This window comes from Oryza sativa, chromosome 6 (assembly GCF_034140825.1).
Source record: "Oryza sativa Japonica Group chromosome 6, ASM3414082v1".
In the NCBI taxonomy this organism is placed as follows: domain Eukaryota; kingdom Viridiplantae; phylum Streptophyta; class Magnoliopsida; order Poales; family Poaceae; genus Oryza; species Oryza sativa.
In genome coordinates this window covers 24,646,848-24,653,016 of record NC_089040.1, presented here as the reverse complement: position 1 = coordinate 24,653,016, position 6,169 = coordinate 24,646,848, and the positions used below count along the sequence as shown (strand labels likewise).

The following is a 6,169-nucleotide window of genomic DNA, read 5'->3' as shown; positions in this document are numbered from 1 at the left end:
TTCGGGCTCCGAAACTACACGCGAAGCGGGACAACTCAACAAACGGCGAAAATAAAGCCCTATTATTGACATCTAAACGTGCCATTAAATAGATCTCGAGATTTGAGGAATTTTGGAAGTTGAATGGAGTCAAACGGACATACGGTTGAGAAGATATTGAATTTCTAAGATTATTGGATTTTTGGTCTAAAGGAAAAAGGATTTAATTAAACCCTTTTGAAAAAGAAAAGAAAGAGGGAGGGGAAACAGACTTCCCTCGGGCGGCTAGGGCACGGCCCGAGAGAAAGGGGCGGCTCGACTGAGCTTAATGGGCCGGCCGGCCCGAGAAGGCGGCCCAAGGCACGCGCGGGAGGGGAGGAGAGAGGGAGCCGGTGGGCCGGGTCCATCTCGCGTGGTCCCGAGCGGGACCCGCTTGTCGGTGGCTCGGCTCACCGTGAGCGAGGAGCACGCGACGCGGCACTAGGGTTTGGAGCGGGGCGCGGTGCACGCGCGCGGCTCGCGGTGGGTGCGGATACGGCGGGCCCACGCGCAGCCTCACGGTTCGCGATGGACAGCGCGCGCGAGCGGGGCAGAGGGGAGCGGCGGACCGGGGTCGGCTTGACCCGGTCTTGGCCGAGCTGGCGCCGACGTGGCGCCTACGTGGCTGCCACGCGGGCCGGTGGGAGGTTGAAGAAGGCGCCAGCCGGAACGGACTTCGGACGGCGGCTGCGAACGGCGGGGCGAACCACGGCGATACAGGCGAAAGCGAGCACACCGGGTGGTTGCACGAGACGAGGGGAGACGAGCCAATGGCTTGGATTTGCCGGAGGGAGTTCGACGGAGGCAGATTGCGGCGGCGGCAACCGGCGGCGAGAAAAGAGGGAAACGACAACGACGCGACTAGTGTTCGATTCCTCCGGACTAGAGCATCTACGCGGCCACCGGAGTCCGTTTCTAGCGTAGGATTAGACGGAGACACTACGAGAGAGGCCGGTGACATGCGGGCGCTACGGAGCACGGGCGGCGACGGCGGCGAGCACACAGCGAGCGGCGGGAGCGGTCGGGGCGGCGCCAGCTAGCTACGGGGAGGCTATACAAGCTTCTACCGAAAGCTAAGGGGAAGAGGAGGAACGAGGAGGGAGAACGGGTAGGAGGCACTACCGTGCGGGGTGAAGGAGCGCAGTGATGATGGCCGATGGCACGGGGCGTGATCGCTCCGGCCTCGGGCCGGGGAAGAGGAAGGAGAGGGTGTGCCCGGAGTCCACGTCACGCGTCCTCGCTCGTGCCGGCTCCTTCGTCACGCACGACGACGAACGGCGACGGCGAACAGGGCAGGGCGCGGCAATGGCGAGGCCGAAAATGGGGAAGATTGGTTTGGGGAGGGGCTCGGGTTTATAGGGCGGCAACGTCGGTTCGGAAACCGACCTTGGGCGGCACTAGGGGGCGAGGGAGCTTCGAGGGGAAGGGATAGGCTTCACGGGCGCGGTCAAACGGCGCGGAGGACGGGCTGGCGCGGCGCGGCTGCTCCTCTGCCCTGGCGCTAGCTCCGAGCGGAGGGAGAGCAGAGGCCGGGCCGAGAGAGGAAAGTGGGAAACGGAGGGGGAGAAAGAAGGCTCGCGCTATGCCGGTTTGGGGAGGAAGAGGGATGGGAGTGGGAGGCACTGCCTCGCGGGGCAGGGCGCGGCGCTGGCGGCGCAGCGCGGCGCGGGGCCGGACGGCGCAGGCACGGGCAGCAGGCGGCTGACGACGGCGGCGACCGCACGGGCGCGCGCGCGCGAGGTAACGGCGCGCGGGGAGCTTGCCGGGGATGGAGCGGGGAGAGAGAACGGGATAACGAGAGAGAGAGAGGGAGAGCTCAGCTCGTCGTCGGCTCATGCGCATGCGCACGCGCACGCGGCGCACGGGCAGAGCGAGGGGAGAGCTGAGGGGGAGAGAGAGAGAGAGAGATGGGCCGAGAGGAAATCGGCCCACCGAACCTGAGGGAGGCACAATAGACTTTTGCGGAGGAATTTGATTTGGGAAGGATTTGGATTCGGGATTTGAATTTGACGATAGATCGGGGATTCGAGATCAGGGATTGGCATGGAGACAGACAACAAGCAAAGAAACAGATTTCGCAATTAGGGTTTTTAGAATTTAAATTTTCCCGCTAGGTGCCACGACGGAACGGGCGCTACATAATCCATTATATATGTTGGCTTTTGTTGTCGAAATGACAACTACATACGTCGAAGGACGTGGTTACTCAACAGTGGTTGGAAGGAAACGAAGTGTATTGAATTTTGAATTTCTTTCTTCGAATCCCCCTATTACATGGCCCTAGGGGACTATTTATAGCCCCACTACAGGTTCTTGCTACTAGGGTTTAGGTTGTACAGGGGAATTTACATGATTACCCTTACGAAAGGGACATTTACAGGGGTACATAATGTTATAGGAGCTCATGGGTCCCTGATGGGCTGTCTGGCGATCGCCGGCCCTATAGCCCTTAGGCTTGATGGGTCGGAAAAGCTTCCTCGGCCCTTGCGGGGGCGAACTTGCCATAGCGAAGTTGTCTTCCTTCGGCAGATAGTCTTCGCCTTGCACCCTTCGCCCGAGACGCCCCTGGCCTGGCAAGGCACTCGTGCGACTCTTCGCCTCATGCCGTTCTTGCTCCATAGCCTTCGCCACGGGTTTCGGCAGATTTGGTCGAAGGGCCTCATGCCATCCGCCAACAAGCCCCTCACGGGCAAGGGGTGAGATTGGAGCTTCGGCCGAGACCGTGCAAACCATGTGGTATGGTATGTGGCGCCCCCTTTCGACCGATGCTCCTGCTGAAACCTACATTATTCCTGCGAATGAAGTTTGTTACTTGTGCGGCTATTATTATTTTGCCGCGCTTCGCCTCCTGCGAGTGGTGGTTATATATTTTCTTTTCCCGGGCCGAACGGAACAGTGTTGGGCCTTCCCTTCGTGGGCTTTTTACTGTGCCGCTCAGACGGTGGGAATTTACTGTTTCGCCTACCCTTGCGACACGTGGCGCTTTATTATTGGTGGGTAGGCGAACGGTCGCCCGGGTAACACTACACCATGCCCCAAGTTTGCTTACTACATATCTGTCAGGAAAGGACCTATATGCTGTCAAATTATTTGTCAGCATAACTTTTCCCGACAGATAGGGTCTGTCAGGCCAAGTGCTGCCGGCAAAGGTCTTTTCCGACAGATAAATGTTTGCTGACATATAACTCGACAGTCCTACAAATGAATTACCGACAGACGGAAGTTACCGACAGATGGTCCTTTACCGACAGTTAACGGATTACTGACAGATACGCAGTTTGCATATATCAGTTTTTCTAACATATATTCTGTTAGTGTGCCCTGCATTGGGTTAAAAAAAATATAGTTCATGGAATCAAATCCTACTGATCTAGAACTGAATATACCACCAACAGTTCTCATGCATCCACATTCCACTAGTACTGAATATACCAATTCCATTTAATTACAAATGCCATGTACATAGGTTAGTTGTACAAAAAGAGAAATTCTCCTATACAATCTACAAAATGAGACAAAACGATGGCAAATCTACAACAGGCAAGGCATTTCCCTTGTAGAGAAATGCCACTCCAAAATATCTTGTGACCGCCATGATAAGTTGAGCATCTAAAAACTTGAATCAGATTATCAGAAAGACAAAAGTATTAAGGGTCAGATATATAGATTATAATAATACTCCATTTAATGATAAGTAATCTATGCAACACCTACTATTTCAATACAGAATTGAAGATCAGTGTCAAATGTGCAGGATAAGTGTCAATAACATAACTGATGTAGTTCCATTTAATTCAATCTGTAGCATAGCTTCGATATTCTCACAATCCACCAATATTAAATTACCAGTTCCATTTTATGAGAAATTTATGTTGAAGCAGTATAATTGCAATCGTAACAGATTCAATTACAATTTACAAGCAGCAAGGATTGCAATTTATCTCACAAACTATGGGAACAAACTGATTTTAGCTTACATGATGTATGAGCCTTTAAGTTAGTGTTGATCTTCTGTTCCTTCAGGTACCCTTCTCTGACACTTCAGCAAGAAGTTGATTGCTCACCCACAGGTCGCAAATCATAGCTAGTAAATAAATAAAAAGAAGATAAGTGCTGAAGTACAGTTTAATTGGCTCCCACTTGCAAATGTTAACTTATATTAGAATTGAGATGTATGTAGGTGACATTTTCATAATTAATGTAGATGGAAAATCTGAAGCCCGAAGACTGTTTCAAATTTGTACTACGACAACTCACTGCAAGGACAGCTAGCCACCTAATTTGCAGAGATCAACTAAGGGAGTTTTATTTAAAATAATTATACTAGGATGGTACATTCTACAAGTAAAAACTCAGTAAACACACAATGTACATGCATATTCCTAATAAATGGATTGATATAAGTTGGAAATGGCTTCACTAGTAAATAGAACTTGGCTTGAGTAGTTGCTGTACTATGTGGTGCATGCAAAGTTCTCAATTAGCATTTCAATTATTCCAACTGGTCCTGATAGCTGATGCATGTCTGTGTGAAATCAATAATAGATCAAATCTTAAAAAAAAATGTTCACCACTCTTTCTAGTACATATATAATAATGTCTGCCATGAAATGAAAAGGAAATGGAGCAAACATAATCTCCAATTTTATTGAATAGTGCATCATATAGAAGATTAGCACTTAATTGTTAATACCATTGAAGTTCTTGTAATGGAAAAGTAAGCGGAAATCTAAAAATATGAACAATTATCCGTTTTTCAATTTGATACATTAGATCAGACAGAAAAATGTCCATAATGTGGTACACTACATGAGAAATAGTGCATTTTCTTAGTACTACCACATTTCTGTAAACATTACAGCTAACTTCATGAGAAATATAAAGCAGAACTGGAGCATTAGCTAAGATTCATGGGGAAAAGAGACAAGTAGGTTCACCCTAAACTCTTTTGCACCAGTATTAAGCATGGTTGCAATGCAAGTTTCCATCCCATGGCTATGAATGACAGCCCCAGCTCTCATCAAATAAGCCTGCAAAATACCAATGAAAATTAGACAGTTTAGAACACACTAGCCGAATGTTCGCTCTTTCTCTTTTGGCAACCATGATTGGACAATCAATAAATGAGAATTCTATAAAAGCTCCTAATCAACACCACTCCCGAATACGGTATGCTCGATCCTAACAGAAGACACGAGAGTAGCCACTGCTCGATTAACCACTCGTGAGGGGGAATCGAGTGCCCCTCGCAGGCAATTCGTCGAACAGGAGCCGTGCAGGCTGTAATGAGAGAGAGAGGGGGGGGGACCTTGGGTGCCCAGAGGCGGTCGTCGGCGGCGACCCAGCGCCAGGTGCTGCGTGCGTCCAGGAGCTCCATCACCCGCCCCATCACCTCCTCCCCGAGCACATCCACGGGGTCCTCTCGTCTCTGCCGCCTCCTCCTCCTCCTCCCCCTCTTCCGCCTCTCCCACTCCTCCGCCTCCCGCTTCCGCCGCCGCCGCCGCCCGCGCCTTGGTTGCCGATGACGTCGCCTGCACCTTGCTCGCCGCCGCCGCCGCCGCCCGCGCCTTGGCCGCCGATGCCGTCGCCTTGCCGCCGCCGGAGGAAGCGTGAGTGCGTGACGGCTGGGTAGGGAAGAAAAGGATAAGGTTGTGGGGAAATTAGGGTTTGGTTTATATATGATAGGCTAGATGGGCTTTTTGGGCTTGCAATATGGTATTATTAATAGTCTAATATACACCCTCTAAGTTTTGCTGACATATAATTAGCTCGTACTCTTACAATTACTGACAGATATTTTGACCAAAAATATATTTAGAATTACTGACATATAACATGTCTCATTATGCACTATTGCTGACATATAGTTTGCCAAAAACCTTTACCGACAGATATTGTTTATTTTTGCCAACAGATGTCTGTTGGTAATTCCATGTCATGGTGTAGTATAAGCTATATATTCCACCCCTCTTTCCTTTTCACCGGTACACTCGCCATTTTTACCGCTTGCGCCCTCTTCCTCCGTTTCTTTATTCCACAGCGTCTCTCGACCCCTCAGGTGTTTCGCCCATTCGCTCTCTTCGCCACCGCATACACGCCATTCGCCATGGCTCCTCGCAAGCCAAACCCTGCTTCGGCGAAAGGGCCAGAT

General features: G+C 50.7%; 1 long non-coding RNA gene across 3 annotated transcripts; it reads right to left on the bottom strand.

The window, feature by feature from the left end:
• Nucleotides 1-3,401: 3,401 nt before the first annotated feature.
• Nucleotides 3,402-5,663, bottom strand: LOC9270696 (uncharacterized). Of its 3 annotated transcripts, none has more exons than XR_010742131.1 (4): nt 5,327-5,663; nt 4,956-5,048; nt 3,996-4,102; nt 3,402-3,634 (listed from the first exon to the last, which is right to left on the bottom strand). It is a non-coding gene; the product is annotated as an uncharacterized lncRNA (long non-coding RNA). The 3 variants fall into 3 exon arrangements; XR_010742132.1 differs by having other exon boundaries at nt 3,402-3,627; XR_001546364.3 differs by lacking the exon at nt 3,402-3,634 and having other exon boundaries at nt 3,779-4,102.
• Between the last annotated feature and the right edge of the window lie 506 nt (nt 5,664-6,169).